The 24,031-nt window shown below is 39.4% G+C and overlaps 1 protein-coding gene across 8 annotated transcripts in view; it reads right to left on the reverse strand.

Moving 5' to 3' along the window:
* LOC311516291 (poly(rC)-binding protein 3-like) overlaps positions 1 to 24,031 on the reverse strand; it is a 723,448-nt gene that overhangs the window by 452,990 nt on the left and 246,427 nt on the right. For all 8 annotated transcript variants that reach the window (XM_084620199.1, XM_084620200.1, XM_084620207.1 and 5 more), the window contains exon 2: positions 4,256 to 4,312. The gene's annotated coding sequence lies outside the window, so the exon portion shown is untranslated. The remainder of the gene's footprint in view (positions 1 to 4,255; positions 4,313 to 24,031) is intronic.

Below are 24,031 nucleotides of genomic sequence, written 5' to 3' on the forward strand. Positions count from 1 at the left end.
GCCCAGCGTACTCAGGGGTGGGTGTTTGCTCATAGTTACTTTCAAATTGTGGATGTGGCATTTTCTCAAAATAACGCTGGATTCCTCTTCATTAGAGATTTTCTTTGCTATACACCAACTCAGTGCTTGTGAGAGGAGAAGTACTGCCTCTGAGAGGCACCCAGGGGTGGTGGTTAAATTTTCCCAGATTACTGGGTGGGACTCAAGCCAGTTCTGTGTTGTACTGTTAAGAGGATCCCCTAGATATTGAATCTGAACCTTGTTGCTGCCGACGCCCCCTGGCAGAAGGGTTACATAAACAAACATAACATTGTGAAGTGATGACCTGGGGAGAATGCTCAATTTAACTAACAGGTTAGAGTATTTTAGAGACAATAGGAACCATTAACATTAAAAAAAGTGTGGCTGCTATAAAACCAGGAACAAAAATAATGATACATTAAGCCGTGCATCATTAACGAGAAAAACAAAATAAAACAAAACATCCAATCTTCAGTATTTACTGCACATATGCCAGGTTGTTAATTTTACTGACATTTTACTCAGTCGTCCCATCTTACAGCGTCCCAGCAACAGGAACAAAACATCAATAACTGAACACAAATGGCTTCGTTTTCAGAGGCTTTGTCCTCACTATGGTTTGTTTTGGTTTTCTTTAATTCACCAGTTCAGCTCTGTGAGGAACAATACTCATGGCACAGGATCGGAACTGCAATAGTGACACTGGTGATTCGTAATTGGGATAGCCACTATATAAGCAACATCAAAGCGATATAAGGAGGAATAAAACCAAAGAAGCAAAATTAAGGCTAAAACCTCCCTACTTCGACATACATTCAAGTTTTCACAGTTATTCTGGATAAATCATTGCTAAACAAAGAAAAAGCCCACTAGCATTTGAAAGATTATATGTAAATGAAAACAAGGCCCAGAGAATATACCTTGGGGAGCTTCTCTTCAGTGTTAATTTCTAAAATAAGCACCCCCCGGACTAAGAAGGATCTTCTACTACATTATATATATTTAAAGCAAAGTGCCATTGACTTTTGTGGTATTTGGGTTATCATGCTCCACAGTGGATCAGAATTTGAACATCACCGGAAACTACCCCTGTGTCTCAGTGTCAATAACACAGTTTAACTTGTTCAGTATCTCGAATGCTCTTAACATCTGGATGCTGGTTCTTCACTATAAAAACACATCAGTAAACTGCTTTGTTTTCCAGCACTTTGGCAAGGTTTGACAATTCTCTCCACCACATTTGCATCAAATTCATGTTCCTTTTCCTATCCCCTTCAAGGGCCTGAATAAACCTGGCTCCTGTCCACTTTTCTAAACTCAGCTCCTTCTGCTCTTCTTGTTCCCTTCGTTCCATGCAGGCCACCTGGCCAGTGGTTAAAGTAGAATGAAATGAGGGGGAGCTAATCATCACACCAGACAAGGAGGCGGTGGTGGTATAAGCTGTGCTGAGGGGAAGGAGAATTGCCCTCTGCTTTTAGCTGCATTTCCCTGACTTTCCCTTATTTTAACCCCAGGCATAACTGGTTTCTTCAATCCAAATTGGTTATTCCTCTTCCTCTCAGCTCTATACTTTTTTTCATATGAGAAATGCTTTCTGGAAATCCCTTCTCTGACCAAGTCTGCCAGCCTCCTCATTATATTTCCAAAAGGCTTAAAGACCCTAGAGCCCTCTCCCCATTGACACTAAACCACTGATATTGCCAGCCATTCCCCTATTTTTAAAAATAAATGAAATATTCAAAATATAAAATCCAAACAATGATCATGGAACTAACACACACATCACTGTTACATCCACATGTCTTGCTGTTCCTTCCAATTCCCCTCCTGCCCTGGCATTTGAGCATGGCCTATCTAGGACTGAGTGTCTTCCAATTAAAGTCAATGGGACTTTGGTCCCCGACATTAGTGTGAGCAGGATCAGGCTCCTAGATTCCAAGATCTTCAAAGCAAGTATCTGTCCATAAAATTACCAACATATTCTTTATATTAGAGATAAATATCAATGATGGGCCAAATCCTGCTCTGAAGATACACACATGGAAGGTCCTCTCAGCTAACAGATCTCATCTCTTGTGCATAGGGGATCAGGCCCCTCTTCTGTAGGCCACCACTTTCCCTCTCCCTGACTTCCTAAGACCCTGCAGAGGGCATTTTCTGGAGTTAGGACTGTGACTAATTCCACATTATTAGAAATAATGTAGAAATGGAGAGATGTGTCAGTTATCAATTCAATCTGATATTTTGAAGATCACTCTTCTGATACAGCATGTCTGTAGAACACATCTCCCTTTAATGTACTGGGCTCAGTCCCACAGCACATTTATACATATATATGTGCATATCTCCTATTGAAGGACTGCAAGGTCAGGCTGCAGTTTGTAATTGTATATAATTTAATACAAGATATTTCACACGTACAAAAAAACCAAACAAGTTAAGGGGGAAACATATTGATGGACAGAATTAACACAAAGGCTTACTACGAAAATCCCAGGAAGCTTTGAATTCAGTGTCTTTGAAATCAAAAACAGGCACCTTATCAACTATGCTACAAATGTACTCCAGCAACTTACAATCCAAACAATTGAATACCAGTAGGTTGAACTGACCTCACTGTGGCTGTATGGCGTGTACATCAGGGCAAAATCTGGCCTATTTTGTTTAATATCGATAGAGATTTACAGTTATTTTAACCACCAAGTAATTAGTAGATAGATTGTTCTTCGAATGTAACAGAAATATACTGACTTTTTAGAAAAAAATGTAGTTCAAATCACATGTGGTGCCTAGATCAACACGCATGGAAAATGCAAGGAGAAACAGACGAAATTATTGTGCAGTAACAAAGGAACTAAAATGTTTTCTGTATGTGATGGAAGTGATTAAGTCCATGCAAATGCACAAGAATTTTTTTTTTTGAAGTACTGTGAATGCAATTTCATAGATTTGTCCTCAAGTTTAGTCCTGGACAGAAGGCAAATCATATTTTCCCCTACCTTCACTCTAATCACTGCTCTGACAATTTAATATATACAACTACACATATTGTAAATGGACAACCCTGTGATTTGTGTCAGGGATGTATATTCTGTACTCATGAAGATTAAAACAATTGATAGCTCTGCAAATTGAAGGTCTCAAGCATTGATGCCACTAAACAAAATTTACTGACAGACTTTAAGCTGGATTTACAGAGATGCCAAACTAAAAGCTATTTACCTTTTCCATCTTTGTACTGTGTTCTAAGAAACTTCCACTATGAGTTCAATTCAGCTTTATTTGCCAGACTCTGTCAAAGGAAATAAATTCTCCCACAATTCATCTGTTTGAGTGACATAACAGGCAATCCCACGGGAAGCCAGAGAACCAGAGTGCTTCTCATCACCACAATCCACACACTAATGATTTTCACAGTGGTTGATACCACCACAAACCATTTCTAGAGCCACATGTCATGATTAAATTTAATCCTTTCAAATTATTCTCCACTGTTGCTGCTTGGATTCCAGAGTGACACATATTGCAGGTTAAGGAAGATTTCAGCTTGACCATGGCATTGTTCCATGACCAAGAGGCAAAACACATCTATAACTCTAAAGCACTAAACAACTGCCCTGGATTGTAGAACTCAATGATCGGCACAATATAAAATTCCACCCTTACATCAATCTCTCATTTATCTTCTGGCTACATGCTTGGATACATTGTTTTTAGCACAGCTTGTCTGATTCATAAGCTGACAGGGTAAGTAGGAAAGGACAAACTGTGCTGTTAAGTAATTTAACCTCATCGGTGACATTACTGTATCCAAAGGGATAGTTATTACTCTGTGAGCATGGTTACAGTACATCAATTACAGCGGATCCTCTGAGCAGCCATGAGATAAGATGTAGGTTTATCCTTTCCCATAAAAATATGTTTACTTTAATTTATTTCAACAACAGATTGGACTGAATTCATTTTTCTTGTGTTGATCTCTTAGTGTCTATGATCAATGACTAAAAGCAAGTTTAATAATAAAATAAAATAATAATAAATAACAATAAATGTTTCTGAAATTTCACTTTGAAAAACACTGTGGCTAAAATTCCATTTTCAATTACACCCATGTAAAATCAATGGCTTTACTCTGGATTTGCACTATGGTAATTGAGAGTAAAATTTGCAGTTTAGTCAGTACCAGTCAGCAAAGTAATAAAAGTTAGATGAGAGAGAATTGAAATCAACTTACCTACTGTATCAGATCGTCATGTACTACAACTCCTTCTCAGTCTGAAGAAAATCTGACCTGTAGAAGATGAAGTAATAAGTTCTCTTATAACAAGATATTGACCTATACTTCATAAAACTTTAGACCAGATTAACAAATACCAAGCTTTACCGAGGAAAAGCCTTACACTGGGAACTTAGCATCCTGAAACCTTTTGCTGATGTCTACCATAGATATATGCATTAACGTTCTTTATATATTAAAACACGCACAAATAGAGCATCACCAACCAGTGGCCCATCTTGTATTTTTACTTAGAGAATTGCCACTGAGATCAATGGGTTTTTTTTTTGCCAGAATTAAGATCACAGGATTGGATCTTCAGAGGTATATTGACGAGGAGACTGTCAAAAGCACCCAAAGCCCATTGACTTTCAATGGGATGTACGTGCCTAAATTCTTGGTGCACTAGGTACTCTTTGAAAACCTCCCTCCAAGAGTTTAAGGTAAAAATGTTGTAAATGGTCCTGTATCATATCTGGCTGCCCATACACCCGCATACACTCATGACTCGAGCCATGCAGCTGACTGCAATTCCATGGCCAAAACTAATATGGCAGATTTCAAGGCTGTCCACCAAAAAAGCAGGGTGGATTGTAACATGAATAATAACGTGCAATAATGCTGAGCTGTGGGTTCTCCCCTCTTTCTGCCCTTGCCTTGCTCATTTTTAAAAGGTCTGTAACAACTTCTCCCAAATGAACAAAACAGGAAGGTGTAAGAAAGCAAGTGGGAGAGCAGATGAGAGGTAGAAGGGAAGGAGAGAGAGGGAAGAGGAAAGGGAAATCAAGAGGGAGAGATAGTGAGGTGGAATGATTTTTATTTTACACTAATTCTACCTTTGCCAACCCACCTCCCAGAAAACTACTCAGATAAGTACTTTTACTTTCTTATATTGACTCATTTTAATTGGGAGTTGGTAAGGGGGTGTAACCAGTTTTACGTCAACGCAGTTTTGCTGAAATCACTGGAGCAGCACTAATGTAAAGCTGGGAGTGAGCAGTATTTGGTCTGACACTTTTCAGTGCACAGTGTGGCAGGGAGCTGCGAAGCCTCCATGAGTTGACAAGGCTACGAGGTACAGTATGTGAACATGGAAGTGGCCAAATTCTTACCCGAGGGCTAGTAATTTCTCAGACAGGCATATTTTACCAGATACCATTTTACCGGATATTCATCAAGGATGGGATATACCGATCCAACTAGGGAACAGATACATTTTTGGCCGATATTAAAGAAGGCATCAGTAAATATCTGGAAACCTGTCTAGGATCAGGGGAGGTAGCCAAGTTAATTTCTGGTGCCTCCTTGCAGTAGATGTCCAGTGCAGGTATTCATTATGGACTGGATATGGTGATTGGATACAATTGATTAGTTCAGTGCTCCTACATTTACAATGGAATGTCAATCGCCCGTCCTTTCTAGCACCCTCATATGAGGGATGTGGTGGGGTCCCAGCAGCATGGTGGCTAGGACCAGATTGGAAATGGGGAGGGCTGATGGCAGCCCCCCTGAGTATATTGAAGGGATTATGGAAATGGTGATGACCTGCACTGCCCAATTTATTTGCCAGGTACTCCTAGATATTTAAGAGATTAAAGTTGCAGCCTCATTAAAATCCCACATGGTGGCTGAGTGGTTAAGGCCCTTATCTACAGTTCTGAAGGTCACGGGTTCAAGTATTTGCTCCCTCTGAAAGGCCACCTCCAGTTCACTCAGCTCCAAATAGGTACCTGATCCATCAGATTAGGGCACTCAAAGACAGTCAGATGTGATGCTGGCCACATCACTCCCTTGTGTACCATTGGCTATGAAGCAGACCGGTCTTAACCACGTGCCATTGACTCCTGGGAACTTTGACATTACCTCCTGGCGTTCTTCCAGCATAGCTGACAGTGGGCTTAAATTATATTTCAACCTTCCGTTGGCATTACAGTAATGAAATATAAATATTTACCCTGTGGATTTAGGAACATACAATATATAAAATCCAATGATACACCTACAGAGAGAGATCACATGTACTGTACTCACTGTCTCTGTAATTACTTTGGATCCACATCAGTTGCCCTGAACTGTTTAACCAATTCTACTTCACTGAGATTAGAGATCACATTCAGGATAAACTAAGAAAAGGTAGGAGAATTACAAAAATTTATAAGGGCTCTAAATGTGGCTTGACGTACGTAGCAAGTTATTCTTTTTCGGCTTATCCCACATTAACCCGTCTTCCCCTTCCCTCACAGAGGAGTAGCAGCCTCTTACTGGTACAGGTGTAATCTCCCTACTTGAAGGCCTAATACTGCTCCCACTGCAATCAATTGCAAAACCTGAATGGAGTCCAGAGCAGAGCCTCTACCTACAGAGGTTACAGAATTAAAGCAGAGTACACAACTCTCTTACTATCTTCTCACTGTCCATCATTTCAGTGCTCATATATAAAAATGTTAAATTGTGTCAACACATGCACTATGAAAAAAGCTGTTTTTTAAACAAAGCGTCGGGGGAACAAAGGCATAAAGATTAACACTATTATTAAAGAAGCTCCGGTCTGTAATGTGTCAGTGAATCAGCTCCAGGGCAATGTGGTCAGAGACTGCTTGTGTGGCATTAAAAGGGATAAATATGGATTTTTCAGCAGACATTGTTGTGTGGGTGTAGGAGTTCCAATTGGGCCAGTTAAAAATTCAAGTTTCTGACATTATCTAAGAACAGGTCTACATGTCTGTCACCACAATAATGAACAGAGTCTCGTACTTGCTGTTTACTTTTCTGCAGCTCTACCTCAGTAGTCTGCTATAAGAAGGAACTTTCCCAGGGAATCTTTCGGTTATTGAGATAGATGAGCTTCTACTCAACTGAACAAAGCTCTGCTGAGCAACTTCAAATGTATCCATTGCTTTTAAGAGAACAATCCAAAAATGATGTTTTCTTGTCTGTGAACTATACATCACTGATCAATTATTTGGGGTGAAAATTTAAGCCATCTGGTTGATTCTCAGTTTTTCTTTGCAGAATTCAAAGGGCCCTATTTTGTTCTCCTTCCACATTCAAAATTCTCATTAACTTCAGTTGGGGGACAGAAGGTGACAAAAATGCAGAACTAGGCTCTACTGTAATAATCATCATATTTGGGACTTTCATAACTGTTTTCATCGGAGGATCTCAAAAATCATTATAAAAGGTGAGTAATAGTTTTATTCACACTATTGTGTCTCTTATATTTCTATTTCTTCTTTAACAGATGCTCACCAAGACCCAAAGAGAAAATTTCTCTTTTGATTCCATAGTCTCTTTAGGAATATTGTTTCTAATACCTCTTCCACTTTTAGTGTCATCTTTATTGTATGTGGTGGTGTTGCAGTTGTGTTGGTCCCCGGATATTTGAGACACAAGGGGGGTGAGATTGGATCAGCTTCCATTGGTGAGAGACACAAGCTTTCAAGCTTACATAGCTTCTTCGCGTCAGAACTCTGTAAGCTCGAAAGCCTGTCTCTCTCACCAACAGAAGCTAGTCCAATAAAAGATATAACCTCACTCACTGTGTGTGTCTAATTTTTTTTCTTTTTAGACCAGTGCAAGGTTTGAATCAACATTCCCCTTACTTCAGTACTAGGAAAAATGTTATCAACATTAAGTAGGCTCCAACATTTAAACACCTACTAGAACTAAGCAAACCTTAGCATTAAGATTCAAATGAAACCATGCTGCAAGGTATCAGGAAGAGTGAGTGACTGTGTAAGAAAAGAGGAATTCTAGGATAATTCTTACTCTTTAGTCACATCCCACAGAAAATGTGATCAGGCTTGGAGGTGCACAAGTTACTGCAGTGTACGATAATGGTGAGTAAATGCTGATTTTTAAACAGTGACTGCTGTAAAGAATCCTAAAACCAGAGAAGATGAGCTCATGGTAAGATTATTTTGTTGCACATCATACAAAGTGACTTACTTAACGCCTGCAGTCAAGTGGATGAGAAGTTACACTTGCTCTGATTCCTAACCATGAAATGACAAAAGCATTAGATAGAGCAGAAGCTAGTGCTCATTTATCCACCAGGAGGTAGACACAGAATGGGTAGCAACAATGTAAGCTCCCCCACACTGCTCCCAGCTAAGGTGCCTCATCCATATTCAGAATCAAAAGAAATTTCATTCCGTATGATCCATTTCATCTTTGACAACTCATTAGCATTGTCTGTACCATGGCCACTGGAGTTCTGTAACGTGGACATTTGTCCTCAAAGCTGTATTTACCGACTACAAGGCAAAAAGCTACTAGTCAGCAATGATATTTAGCCACTACTGACATGAGCCTGAAATCTAGTAATTTGGGGGTTTGATTCTCCACTGTCTTTTTTCATGTGTAGCCTGTTACCCTCGTGCAAAGTGACTATAACAGGAGTGCAAAAACATCACCTTGCTGATTTGGTAGACTTTTACACTCACTTTGTAAAGAAGTAGGTGCAACATGCTGAAGACTCGGTCCTTATAATAGTAAGGAAAATATTCTATCATTTTTTAAATCTAAAGCAAAAGCAGTCTTACTAAAAAATTGAATCAAATGGTATTTTTGTTAACCTGAATTTCTCATCTTGCCAATATAATTCTTGTCCAACGTGGTTTTCCCTCTAAACAGTGAAAAGATGGCAATGTTCCAGAAGGTAAGTATTATAGCTGGACTTCACTAATTCCCATAAATGACTGAGAGAACCATTGCAAATTAAACACATTTTGGGGAAAACAGCAAATAGATTTATGTTTAGGTTTTAAAAAGCTCAACGTGGAAAACTTGAATCTGGATCTCAAACATCCCAAACTAAAACACTGTTTCTAAAATGAACAAACTCTTATGATGCTTAATGTACACTTAGTCAAGTGTACTTTACTTGTGATGTGACTTGTAATTAGTTTTAACTATCACAACTCAACTAAATATTCTGAAGTCAGATTTGTGGAGTAGCAGGGTGTGAAGTAGCAAGGCCTGGTTGTACTTCTGAATAAAAACACTGTTTTGTTGTCAGATTGGCACTCCAGTGTTGAGGTCAGCAGTGATGCCATGTGGTACTCCAGAAGTGGGCATTTCAGAAGGATAGAGAAGACACTGCAATATCATTATGTAAGATCTCCAGTTAAAGAATGTTAAATCTAGCTGCTGCAGCATGTCCATCATTCGGAGTTGCCACAAGTCAAACCAGGGAGAAATGCTAGTTGAAAATATGGCAAAGAATGAGAAATGGGGCTGGAACTAATGGCGTATTTGGAAAAGCTTTCAAAAGCGGAACATTTAAAACTCAAATGTGGATTGAGAAATTACACAAAAGCAGATCTCGTACATACGGGTCAGCTATTCTGTATTGCTGAGCTATATTTTTAAATTCTGACAGTCACAGTTTGAGATGAGATTTACAGGCACTATTTGGATAATTTTCTTGGTGACTTATATTGGGGTTTCATAGTCATGTATATATATAAAAAATAAGTCAGTGGGAGCTGTGAATGCTCAGCACATTAAAAGTCAAGCCACTTAAATAAGTGTCTAAATATAAATTTAGATGCCAAACTTTTGGCACTCAAACTTTTTAAAAAGTTTGACCAGAATTCCACAAAGAGCCTCAACCAATATGCATTATAATGATATGCTTCATTTTGCATTTCTTCTCTCTAAATCCAAAAAGCCACAAGAAAAGACGACAAAACATTCTGTGGATATATTTTTTAAGTTAAAAAAATGGGTTGTATTTATATAAGGTGTTTACCAAACTGAACATGTTGGCTGGAATACCAGGTAAAAGTGAAAACAAAAGTATGCTAAAACACAAGATTTTTCTCCCCCACTAAATTTGTATGGCATTGAAGAATTACAGTATTTCAAAAAGGTTATGATTATGCAACACTTTTTGGTGAAAGTCTTTGAAAGAAGTCTGCCTTGCATTTTAAAACACTTCCATGATTTTTAGGGTATTCTTGCCTTTCAGATCTCAAAAGCCATGATCAGGGAATTTGTGCTTTAGTGTGAACATGAAAATAAAACCATAGAAATGAGGTCTTTCATTAAGGCAAACACCTCAGCATTGCTCTCCCAGAGTGCCATTGAACAATTTCACTAACAACCATCGACTACATCCATTATAGATGACGACAGCTTTAGGCCTACATATTATGTTTTTGTGAATAAATGCCACCACATATTTAGCCACTGAAGAGCTAAGCTTTTATTTTGTGTATAAATCTGTGTTTAATGAGCCTTGAAAGAGATGACTGGTAAATAACAGCCTGCTGCACACAAGCTCAACTGCCTCCAATTATATTGTTTATAGTTATATAATTGTATAATATAATGTGTGTCCAACAGTCTTCCAGTGTTTTATTACTGCCCGACACGACAACACTGATGTAAATCACCTTTTCACTTTCACAGTCAGCCACTTTTACTTGGACAGCACAAATGCACTTTTGACTGTTGTACATAATGTAAGAACAGCCACAGTGAGTCAGACCAAAGGTCCAGCTACCCCATATCGTGCCTTCCAACAGTGGCCCATGCCAGGTGCTTCAGAGGGAATGAAGAGAACAGGCAATCAGGTGTTTCATCGACGGTCACCCGAGGCTAGGGACACCACCCTGCTCAATAGCCATTCATGGACTTACAAAGCAAAAACTTACAAGCCTCAGCAGCATGTAGCAATGCAATTGGCCGTACTTAAGAGGGAGGAAGGGAAAAAGAGCAAAAGTGCAAGGAAAAGCAAGTATGAGAGAATTACTAGTTCAAACCACATATCACATTTTCAAATTAATAACTGTAATAGAGAGAATCTTACTGGCATCTGGTCCTGCACTCACTGCCCACCCAAAACTCCCATGGGAAGCGGAAGCACAATACATAGGATGTGGTCCTTAGTTTGTTTTGATAACATTATATGGATATTACAGCCTATACGGTAAAGACTTTGAAATTACCATAAATCTTATCAGCAAACCCTCTATTATCCTGCTAAACCACCATACACAAACCCCTCATCATTCTGAGTTTTTTTAATCCCTCTATTCCATCTCTCACACAGTAATCTGATTTTTAACAGTTTATTATACTGGCACATCAAAGTATATTTATAATAGATAGCCACATTAAGAGTCTTGGATGAAATCCTGGCCCAACTGAACTCAATGGCAAAACTTCAATGAGACCAGGATCTCACCCCCTTGGTATTATTTTCAGCCACATCCTTTCTATGGTATGCCTTGTTTTGAATATGAAAGGTTTTCAGATGTGCAGGTTTCTCTGCTATTTATCCCATGACGACCTCACATCCGCAATACATGCCATTGTCAACAATGAAGCTTGATTACTATAATTTCCTCTTTGCAGGGCTTCCGGCATTGTTTCTTCATCACTGGTAGCTAGTGCAGAATTCAGTAGTACACCCGCTCACCTCATATTATACTCATCCTGCATTCTTTGCTCCTGGCTGCCTATAAAATGGTAAATTGACTTTAAGTTGGCCCCAGCTGATTTTTAAAGCTCATAATAGAAAATAATCTGGCTATATTGCAGACCTATTCACTGAACTTTGCTTTAATGGTGTGAAACGATGCAACCTTTAAGGTTTCCGACATTCTGCTGTAAATTGGTGAATGATGGAGCCTTTACAGAGACCTCTACAATGTGATGTTCATGTCCCATGACTACCCAACCTATTCCATCTTTCTCCAGCGTTTAAAAACATTTCAAAATCTTCCACGTATAAAAATGTTTATAGTCTAACAATTCCCCTGTACTTTATGATGATTTGTTTCATGTTGTGAAGTCTATTTTAACAGCTTTGGCAATTTCCCTAGTTGGCAGTTGCTTTATAAATACAACTATGATTAATTTTTCAATGTCACCATTAAAACCATTACAAACACCTTTAGAAGTCAATTAACACTACAGTGGACTGTGATATTCATGATATTCCCCCAAGTACTCCCCATGTTAATTGACCCACTGTAGAACAACAGTTTCGTAAGATGTAGATTTGAAAACGTAAAACTCATTTTATCTAGTTTGACATTCAAAGTGAACAGTTTTGCTATTAGAATTGTTTATCAGCCAACAGCCCATGTTCAGAAATTGCCCCTTTCATGAAAATTCTTGATCAAACCCCATTTTAATACAATGTTATATATTTTGTTTGTGCTGTGAGAACCAGATAAAACCTTCTAAAACACACCCATACAAACACGGTTTGAATCTGTAATTAAAAGTCACTATCAGTAGTGGGTGTAATGCATTCAAGTTTTTATTTTGTTTAGACCATGCTGTTTTAAATAGCAGAAGTGCAAGAAGTATGGGGAGTAAGCAGGAAGAACTTGAAATGCTAGTTAATAAACACAATTAAGACAAAATTAGAAATGTCAAGGTAAAAAACGAGATTAAACTAGCTAGAGACAAAAGGGTAACAAACAAACATTCTTCAAATACATTAGAAGCAAGAGTAAGACCAAGGACAGGGTAGGCCCGTTACTCAATAAGGGCGGAGAAACAGTAACAGAAAATGTGGAAATGGCAGAAGTGTTAAATGATGTTTTTGTTTCAGTTTTCACCAAAAAGTTTAGTAGTGATTGGACGTCTAATATAGTGGATACCAGTGAAAATTTGATAAAGTCAAAGGCTAAAATAGGGAAAAAACAAGTTGAAAATTACTTAGACAAGTTAGATGTATTAAAGTCACCAGGGCCTGATGAAGTACATCATAGAATACTCAAGGAGCTGACTGAGGAAGTATCTGAGCCATTAGCAATTAGCATCACAGATGATGGGAGAGATTCCAGAGGACTGGAAAAGGACAAATATAGTGCCAATCTATAACAAGGACAACTTGGGGAATTTCAGACCAGTCAGCTTAACATCTGTACCCGGAAAGATAATGGAACAAATAATTAAGCAATTAATTGCAAACACCTAGAAGGTAATAAGTAACAGTTACCATGGATTTGTCAAGAAGAAATGATGTCAAACAAACCTAATAGCTTTCTTGACATGGTAAAGCCTTATGGATGGTGGGGAGAAAGCGGTAGACATGGAATATCTTGACTTCAGAAAGGCTTTTGAAACTGTCTCGCATGACCTTCTCAAACAAACTAGGGAAATACAACCTAGATGGGTACAAAACTGGCTGGAAAACCATTCCCAGAGAGTAGTTATCAGTGGCTCACAGTCAAGCTGGAAGGGCATATCCTGCAGGTATCAGTTCTGGTTCGGTTTAATAACTTTGTCAGTGATTTAGATAATGGCATAGAGAGTACACTTACAAAGTTTGTGGATGATACCAAGTTGGGAGGGGTTGCAAGTACTTTGGAGGATAGGATTAAAATTCGAAATGGTCCAGGGAAAAAAAAAGGATGAAATTCAATAAGAACAAATGCAAAATACTCCATTTAGAAAGGAACAATCAATTGCACACATACGAAATGGGAAATTATTGCCTAGGAAGGAGTACTAGAGAAATTAATCTGGGGGTCATAGTGGATCATAAGCTAAATATGAGTCAACAGTGTAGCCAAAAAAGGCAAACATCATTCTGGGATGTATTATCAGGTGTGTTGTAAGCAAGACACAAGAAGTAATTCTTTCGCTCTATTCTGAGCTGATTAGGCCTCAACTGGAGTAGTGTGTCCAGTTCTGGGTGCCACATTTCAGGAAAGATGTGGACAAATTGGAGAAAAGTCCAGAGAACAACAACAAAACTGATTAAAGGTCTAAAAAACATGACCTATGAGGGAAGACTGAAAAAATTGGGTTTGTTTAGTCTGGAGAAGAGAAGAGTGAGGGGGGACGTGATAACAGTTTTCAAGTACATAGAAGGTTGTTACAAAGAGAAAGGAGAAAAATTATTCTCTTTTACCTCTGAGGATAGGACAAGAAGCAATGGGCTTAAATTGCAGTGAGGGCAGTTTAGCTTAGACATTAAGAAAAACTTCCTAACCGTCAGAGTGGTTAAGCATTGGACTAAATTGCCCAGGGAAGTTGTGGAATCTCCATCATTGGAGATTTTTAAGAGCAGGTTAGACAAACACCTGTCAGGGATGGTCTAGATAGTATTTAGGACTGCCAGGAGTGCAGGGGACTGGACTAGACAACCTCTCGAGGTCCCTTTCAATCTTAAGATTCTATGAAATATATGTGAGAAAGACCTTTTTACTCTAAATGTCTCAGTAGGCGAGACCACAATAAGAAACAGTGAATCATTGCTTTTGCTCCTGTTGAAGCAGATGCCTACACCAAAGATTAAAGAGCATAAATATACACACATCCATGGCTCTCTCATTGGTGATTGGAAGCAAAGGTAATATGCTTCATGGTAGTATATCACTTAATTTTAAAACCGGAGCAGAGGCATCAGAACCAAATTGGAAATGTGTAGATTTCAGATACAAGACAGCCCTGTTAAAATGGGCAACTCAAGGAGCATCCACTAAAGCCGCAGCAACAGGAAGTAAAATGTATATTGACAAGACAGACAAACTGTGGGATAACATACATGTGTGGCTCTACTAAACATGTGAAAGAATTCCCAAGTGGGGGCAGACTGGTGGGTCACAGGACATACTGAGATGCTACAAAGCATGGACCACAGTGCTATGCTTCCTTCATAGCACAGAGCCTCATTTCCACTGCATCCCATTTCCAAAACAGTAGTACAGCACCTCAACCACTGAATTTCTAACTGCCCTCCTCCCCAGCCCAGCACTCCCTGTGAAGTTCTACACATCATTCTCCCCAGTTGGTGGTCTCTCCAGATCCCCAGCTTCCTCCTTCCAATTAGAGACTCTTACACACCTGTCAAGGTTCCTTCCCCACTCTGAACTCTAGGGTACAGATGGGGGAACCTGCATGAAAGACCCCCTAACCTTATTCTTACCAGCTTAGGTTAAAAGCTGCCACCACCACCGTGTTACACAAAGAACAGGGAAGTGCCCACTTGGAAATGTCTCCCACCCAAAATATCCCCCCAAGCACTACACCCCTTTCCTGGGGAAGGCTTGATAAAAATCCTCACCGATTTGCATAGGTGAACACAGACCCAAATCGTTGGATCTTAAGAACAATGAAAAAAGCAATCAGGTTCTTAAAAGAAGAATCTTAATTAAAGAAAAAGTAAAAGAATCACCTCTGTAAAATCAGGATGGTAAATACCTTACAGGGTAATCAGATTCAAAAACAGAGAATCCCTCTCGGTAAAACCTTAAGTTACAAAAAGACACAAAAACAGGAATGTACATTCCATTCAGAACAACTTATTTTATCAGCCATTTAAACAAAACAGAATCTAATGCATATCTAACTAGATTGCTTACTCACTCTTTACCGGAGTTCTGACCTGCATTCCTGCTCTGGTCCTGGCCAAATCATCACACAGACCGAGAGCGCCTTTGTTTCTCCTCCCCCCCCAGCTTTGCAAATATCTTGTCTCCTCATTGGTCATTTTGGTCAGGTGCCAGCGAGATTGCTTTGCTTCTTAACCCTTTACAGGTGAAAGGGTTTTTCCTCCGGCCAGGAGGGATTTAAAGGTGTTTACCCGTCCCTTTATATTTATGACAATATCCCTCGTGGAGGGTGGTGCTGATGGAAGTGCTGCTGCAGCTGGAAGGTTCACATACTGGGTTATAGTATTGCCAACCTAAAAACATTCAAAAATCATGAGGCGCACCTCCCAGGAGTCATGAGATTGAAAAAAAAAAAACCCCTAGGATTATTAAACCAAAAAATCCCAAACCATTGGAATTGTTTTTAATCTGCCCTCAGGTTTCTGAGCCACTGGGGTGCGTTCCCTTGGCATTACCAGGCTTCCTCGGCAACCATGACTAGAAACATTTTTTTTAAATGACTGCTGAGATTCTTATGCAGTCTTTTCATTTCAGAAGTTGGGGCTTTAAGACAGACACACACACACTTTGCAAGAGTTTCAATCCAAATCACAAGAACTGGCATAACTGGATTTGTGCAAAGATCCTGAGAGTACAGCTGCTGGGTCCTCTGCCAGTTCCTCCCTGTCCCTCTACTGCTGGCCAGTGACTGCTTCCTTTAGGAAGTGCCAATGCCAAGCATGGTAGAGCTCTAAAGATTATGGGGGACCTGAAGTGCCGTCACCTGTCTTGCTACCAAGCACAAGCAATAGCATGGTAACAGGTCAGGTACCAGCACTTCAGAGAACAGGTTGCTACTGATTGAGGTAGGGTGGAGATGGGAATACAACTCTGAATGCTAGGCCAGCTTGCCCCTGCTCAGGAACCACAATCAGGTGGCAACATTTGCAGATGATACAAAATTACTCAAGATTGCAGTCAGACAAATCCAAAAGGTAAGAATTACAAAGGGGTCTTACAAAACTGGGTGACTGGGCAGACGAAAGTGTAAAGCAACGCACAATGAAAAAAAAATCTCAACTATACATACAAAATGATGGGGTCTAAATTAGCTGTTACCACTCAAGAAAGATCTTGGAGTCATCATGGATAGTTCTGTAAAAACATCTGCTTAATGTGTGGGGGTAGTCAAAAAAATCTAACAATGTTAGGAACCATTAGGAAATAAATCGATAAAAAGACCAAGTATCATAATGCTTCTATATAAATCCATGGTATGCCCACACCTTGAACGCTATGCACAGTTCTGGTTACCTCATTTCAAAAACAGATATATTAGAAAGAAAAGGTGCGGAGAAGGGCAACAAAAATGATTAGGTGTATGGAACAGCTTCCATATGAGGGGGGATTAAGAAGACTGGGACTACTCATCTTAGAAAAGAGACAATTAAGGGGCAATATGATAGAAGTTTATAAAATCATGAATGATGTGGGGAAAGTGAATAGGGAAGTGTGTATCTCTTCACATAACACAAGAATTGGCGGTCACCAATTAATTTAATAGGCAGCAAGTTTAAAAACAAACAAAGGAATTACTACTTCACACAACACACAGTCAACCTGCGGAACTCGTCATGGGATGCTCTGAAGGCCAAAAGTATAACTAGGTTCAGAAATGAATTAGGTAAGTCAATGTAGGATAGGTCCATCAATCAATAGCCAAGATGGTCAGGAACACAACCTGTCAAGGTTCCTCCCCCACTCTGAACTCTAGGGTACAGATGTGGGGACCTGCATGAAAAACCTCCTAAGCTTATCTTTACCAGCTTAGGTCAAAACTTCCCCAAGGTACAAAATATTCCACCCTTTGTCCTTGGATTCGCCGCTACCACCACCAAACTAATACTGGTTACTGGGGAAGAGCTGTTTGGACGCGTCTTTCCCCCCAGAATACTTCCCAAAACCTTGCACCCCACTTCCTGGACAAGGTTTGGCAAAAAGCCTCACCAATTTGCCTAGGTGACCACAGACCCAAACCCTTGGATCTGAGAGCAATGAAAAAGCATTCAGTTTTCTTACAAGAAGACTTTTAATAAAAATAGAAGTAAATAGAAATAAAGAAATCCCCCCCTGTAAAATCAGGATGGTAGATACCTTACAGGGTAATTAGATTCAAAACACAGAGAACCCCTCTAGGCAAAACCTTAAGTTACAAAAAAGATACACAGACAGAAAGAGTTATTCTATTCAGCATAGTTCCTTTTCTCAGCCATTTAAAGAAATCATAATCTAACACGTACCTAGCTAGATTACTTACTAAAAGTTCTAAGACTCCATTCCTGGTCTATCCCCGGCAGAAACCAGCATATACACAGACACACAGACCCTTTGTTTCTCTCCCTCCTCCCAGCTTTTGAAAGTATCTCGTCTCCTCATTGGTCATTTTGGTCAGGTGCCAGCGAGGTTACCTTTAGCTTCTTAACCCTTTACAGGTGAGAGGAGCTTTCCCCTGGCCAGGAGGGATTTCAAAGGGGTTTACCCTTCCCTTTATATTTATGACACAACCACATGTGCTGGGTCATTAAACCTCCAACTGCCAGAAGCTGGGACTGGATGACAGATCACCTAAAATTGCCCTGTTCTGTTTATTCCCTCTGAATCTTCTGACACTGGCCACTGTCAGACAGAAACCTGGGCTAGGTGGACCATGGGTCTGACCCAGTACAGACATTTCTTATATCCTGAGGGTTTTTTCCAGTGATCTACTGTATGGTATGATTCTGCTCCAGATTTTACATTAGCTGTAAGGAACTTCAGTTTGCTTATTTGCATGCTGATTCCTGAATGGTTGCATCTGAACTCTAGGAATAAAGCCAACAGGCTGGGCATGTTTGTTTGTAAGTGGAATTTTTTCCACCTCTTAAAAATAACCATTGCATAAAAACAGGTTTTAGAGTAGCAGCCATGTTAGTTTGTATCCACAAAAAGAAAAGGAGGACTTGTGGCACCTTAGAGACTAACAAATTTATTTGAGCATAAGCTTTCGTGATCTGTAGCTTGTGCTCACGAAAGCTTATGCTCAAATAAATTTGTTAGTCTCTAAGGTACCACAAGTACTCCTTTTCTCATTGCATAAAAGCAATTTTTAAGGCAGCTTTTTCCTATGCACACACAAAATATGGAAGGCTAGTATCGTGAACAGACTGAATTTTCTCCCTTCCTGTTGTAATGCACATTCATTGATTGAAGTTGTGGTGTGAGCAGGATTCATGTATTGGCGTAAAATAATGAATAATCTAGCTTTATTCTACAAATAGCATCTTGATGCTGCTAAATATTTGGTTCTCTTATGGATCATTTAACATAAAACATCAATATAGTCAAACGAGATACATTTAGAAAACTGAAAATATCTCAAATGTTCCTCCAAATAAATAGAAAGGAATTCAATAAGGTGAAAACAGAAGGGGGGAGATTGTGTGTCATAAAGAGTAACAGATAGTCCTTTAGCTCAAATAGAGGTCTGATGCTGGGGATTGGAGTCTATGGATCAACACCTGAGAATGACCTGCGTGTGAATTCTTACAGTGACATTGCCTTCTTATTTCCTGGGTGTGTGGTGGTGTGGGTTTTCGGTTTGTTTTTTTAAAAAAAAATTAATTCAATTCCCCCACTGAGAAAACATCCTTTAAAATAGTTCTTCTATTAAAAACCATTATGATCCGCCAACAATGGCACAATGTACAATATAGCATAGGTGTTCCACTTTTCTGTCATTTGTCACACATTTTGATTGCTTGTGTCACGCATATGGAGGTTTGAAGTTTGCGAGGCATGATGGCATGGCAAATGGGATTTTGCATTTCAAACTGGAAATAAATCAGAGGCTTATTTCCTGAGTTTTAAGTTCTCAGGTGTAGCAACAACAGCAAATGCTACATCACAATCTGCTGCCTCACCACTCATTGTTAATCTGCAACTAGCATCCAGGCTGGCTAATACAATCTTGCAGCGCTCCCCAACTGGCAAATTCAGTCCATTTTCTACCCTCCCTCGAAGGAAACAACATATGTATTTTAAGACGCTGTCTGAGACCAAAGATTTTGCTCTGAATCAATGAAAATCCCTCTTGGGACAATGACAGGACTTCAAGACCAATTTAAGCCAAGGCAGTATATTCATTTTAGCATCCTGGCAGCTCCTAGGGCTCCCAGTCACATATATGGGAAAGTACTCAGCCCTTCACAGGAAGTGATCCAGCCTTTTCAGGATTGGGCCCACTGTTGGCAGTGTACATTGGGCTTTTCTCTGCTGCTAACTGCCTTCCTACAAACTGTGAAATAATGTTTATGCTTCATATGTATTACCTCAGATTACAGGAAGCAAGGAAAGCAGGCATTCACAATTTCTCTTCAAACAGCTCACACATCCCCACAGGGAGGTTTCTTTGAAATGTTTTCAGGACCCTGGAGCATTGTTCTCCTTTTTGACAATGTTGATGTTATTATAGTGTCCCCTTCAAAGATTTTGTTATAGTTAAGACTGGCACAATTTCCCCTCTGGATGTATCAACATTTCTTTGGGCTGACCACCACAAAGGCTTCCAGTTCCTAAGATCACAAGGCATCTGAGGAATGGGAAAGGGTCACTTGATGCACATGCCTGTTAATTTTCAGGAGTTCTTAAAATCATTTTACTAAATTTTCACCAGACTACAAATGTGTTTGCCAATGTGTTTCTTCACATTATTTGTACTGTTTCAATTGCCAACCCTTGTAAATTATTCCTATGTTTATTACCTGTTGTATGAAGTAGCGTTGCCTAGCTCCCTGTTTACTGCTTAGAATTTTTTTTTACACTGCAAAAAATTGTGTGGACTTGACTGGCTTCTTGCAAAATTTAGAAAAGTTTTATTATGTCACGTCAAAACTTCTTCCATTCCAATGGAGCAAATCCTGCCTCCTGCACAAAGTCTTGCAGGAGAGAGAGAACAATCCCAAAGCTACCTACTGCATCATCTCTTAAAAAAGAGAAACAAAAGCAAACAAAACCCAACAAAACACTGATTCCAGTGCAAGGCCCTCTCCCCCTGCCAGACTCAGACAAATCAATGCCACCTTGTGGTCAACAGCATCAAAGGCAATGCACAGATTTAAAAAAAAGTATGGACATTTGATCTTTCTCTGACTAGTGGGAGAATACTACAAGTTGTCACTTGAAAGAAACTCACGTGTTTCCTGTTTGGTATACTAACTATTATATTGCCTTTGCTGCACAATGACAAACTGCACACACCTTTCCAACCCCTATTGAAAATATAATATTGGGGGATTGAAGGCCCATATTTTCAAGTTGGAAGAATTGGGAAGGTTTATCCTGGTCCTTTATCTTGAGAATGTTGGGAAGGTGAATAAGGTCTTCTACACATATTACATAGAAGGCAATAGGATACATTGGGGTCCTTGGGTGCATACCAACAGGGTACTGTAAGGTCTGAATTGCACTCTTTAACTACGGGGAGAAGGAGGATTTGCAGTTTGCAGGCTAGTATGTAACATTTTACCTGGCATAGTGTGGCAGCCTGTGTCTTGAAGCTGAATACTGGATAGGAGTGGGTAATGTGGGATAAGAAAGCGGAGTTAAGGTTGGGTTTAAAACGGTAAAAAAAGAGTATTTCATTAATTTTTGAACTGCAAACATCTAATATCCTGACTTTCAAATGTTTGCTTCTAACCTTAATTCCTTACTTTCAAAGGTGTTTATTTTGCTATAATGACAAGTCTAATAAAGGTACATTAAAGCATACATTTACAACAACCTTAACTCTACCTGAATGAACTTTTGGATTGAATCTCAAGATTTTACAAATATTTATTATTTCATGACATACACTATTTAAACCATAACTCTAAATAAGATGTGAAATTGTACATGGATTAAAATCTAGAATTCAGACATATGCTTTATTTTCAAAGGTAAGGCCTTTTACAAGAGCACACATCAAGGGGTATAGAAAAATGAACCAGGGTGTTTTAAAAAAAAAACCAAACTCACATTAAAATCAAAAAGTAGTTGAATTTGCTTGGATTGAAAAGTGAACTGCTAAATGCTAGATCCTGCACTGTACAACATGCAGGTGCAGCAGTCAACCCATATGTTACACAATGCAGAAGCAGGACCTTGATCATTAAATAGATGCTAGATTACACTGTCATTTGTCTCAAAAATCTAAAGCAATTTGTTGGATCAATTATGGAACCATTATTAAGATTAACAAAGCTATCTTCCCTATTCTTATTCTGGGAAGCAAAAATGTTTTCCCCATCATCATAAAACATGGTGCTTTTGATCTTTGTTTAATCTAAGCTTGGCACGGAAGAGAATGGAAGCAGAGAAACTAAGAACAGCCAATTCTGCGTTAAGCAACGGCAATTATGTTGTTTATCGTGGATAACTTAAAGCTACCTCTGGAAATAGAGCTCTGTGACAGTACAGTTTTTTCCAAATATCTGCTACACAAACTCTCTACCATGACAAGACGTAATCACTGTGGGTAAGGACCCAGCTAGGAGGGCTGGAGCGCTGTAAAAGGCCCCTAAACACTCTGGGTTACAGCTGGGGAAGGATTCCCCTCACCACAGGCACTTTAGAAGACAGCTCTAAGGCCATCCTTAGAGGACCTCCTTAGAAGCCCTGGAATACAGGAATAGGGCCACAGCACGTAGCACTGTTGAGATCCCAGGTAGCGCTTAGCCCATAGGGCAACTTAGGGGCACTGCTGTAATAACAGACAGTCCCCCTAGAGCTGACTAAGTTATTCCAGGTACCTCTCTATCCCAGTATAGGGAGGGCACAAAGGTGGCACTTTGGGTCACCCTCCCACTGGGCAGCGAGTTCTGTGCTGTGCCTTTAAGTGATGTGGCACAGATCTCACGCAACAATTGTACCAACAGAAAGAGTGGATTTGCCATCAGATTTAGATGCATACATTTTCTTGGGTATCCTGAAGATCATAGAGATATGAAGGGGGAAGACTAAATTTTTGCAAAGGATTCAGTAACAGCAATACATAATTGAGAACGTCCCCTTTCCCATCCACACAAAGGCAAAACCAGTGAGGCTATTAGAGGCTTTACTAACATTTTCTAGATACTCTATTTTCTTAAGTAACAAGTGAAGACACCAGTTTGAGTGTTGAGACTTCAGTTTACAACAGCAGACACTTCATATCGGCAGGGTTCTTCTGCACCATTTCTAGTCTTGGAGACGTTATTAGCAGCACTGTTCAATTTCATATCAAAAGAATGAAACGGACTCGAGCATAAAAAGTTATGAGGACTAGTTCAAAAATTGTATTGGTTGTAGTAACTTATTCTAAGGAAACTGACTTTTTCCATCATGTAACAGGAATCAGACTGAGACTACTGCTGTATTGGCAAAGAGAATAGTATGATTATTGAAACACGAGGAAAGTCCCCTTTTTATGCTGGAGCCCACTGCTATCATATTGTTAATTGTTTTAAAGGGAGCTTCATCCCTATTTTTCCATTTGCATTTGTTGGCTTTATGAATTAACCGATCAGAAACAAAATGGAAAGAAAGCCAGGATAGAAACTAGTGCCGCCTTATGCTAAGAAAGTGAGGTCAAGAATTACAAAAAGAAATTACCCCCCCAAGAGGGGTTTGTCTCTTCATCAGCAAGAAACAAAGCCTATCAAAAGGCACCTAGAGAAGAATCTTCAACAAATGATTTTCAGGAGTCTTGGATGTTTTTGCCAAAATTCCAGGAGGGGTCAAAATTGGCCTGTGAATAATGGCTTATTATCTTACTTATGGTTTCATAATGATCTTTTTGATGCAATGACAATCAGCTGTGAGATGGTGGGGGAGGTTTCAAGAACAGTTCAGATAAAAACATTTGTGTTTCATTTGGAGATTTCCATAAATTGGATGGCTCTGCATCTGTATGTTTTGTTGGTGAATAAGTTCCTCTCTAGGTACCAGTAAGAGCAAAGAAAAACAAACAAACAATCACCATCACAGATTAGATTGGCACTAAAATAATGCATTGGAATTGGATGATGAAGCCATTTTGCTGCTTTACTGCAGTATGCATGGAGATTTACAGATTTTATTTAACCTCACAAAAAGTACATTTTGTGTTACTGGGTTGTGTTTCTGTTGTCAAGTCACATTCCATAAAACTCAAGACAGTCTTTGAATCAGAACACTGAGACGTAAACATAAATAAAATACGGCTATGTTCAAGCAATGCAGTTCTCTTGTTACTCCAAAATTCCTGGCAGATTTCCAAGAGATTCTCAAAGAAACAGAGATGAAAGTAACTAGGTAAACTAAACATGGCTAGTTCTGTTGGGACAAGTCTGAA

The sequence above is a fragment of the Lepidochelys olivacea genome, assembly GCF_965140295.1.
Source record: "Lepidochelys olivacea isolate rLepOli2 genome assembly, chromosome: 2".
NCBI classification, from domain to species: Eukaryota; Metazoa; Chordata; order Testudines; family Cheloniidae; genus Lepidochelys; species Lepidochelys olivacea.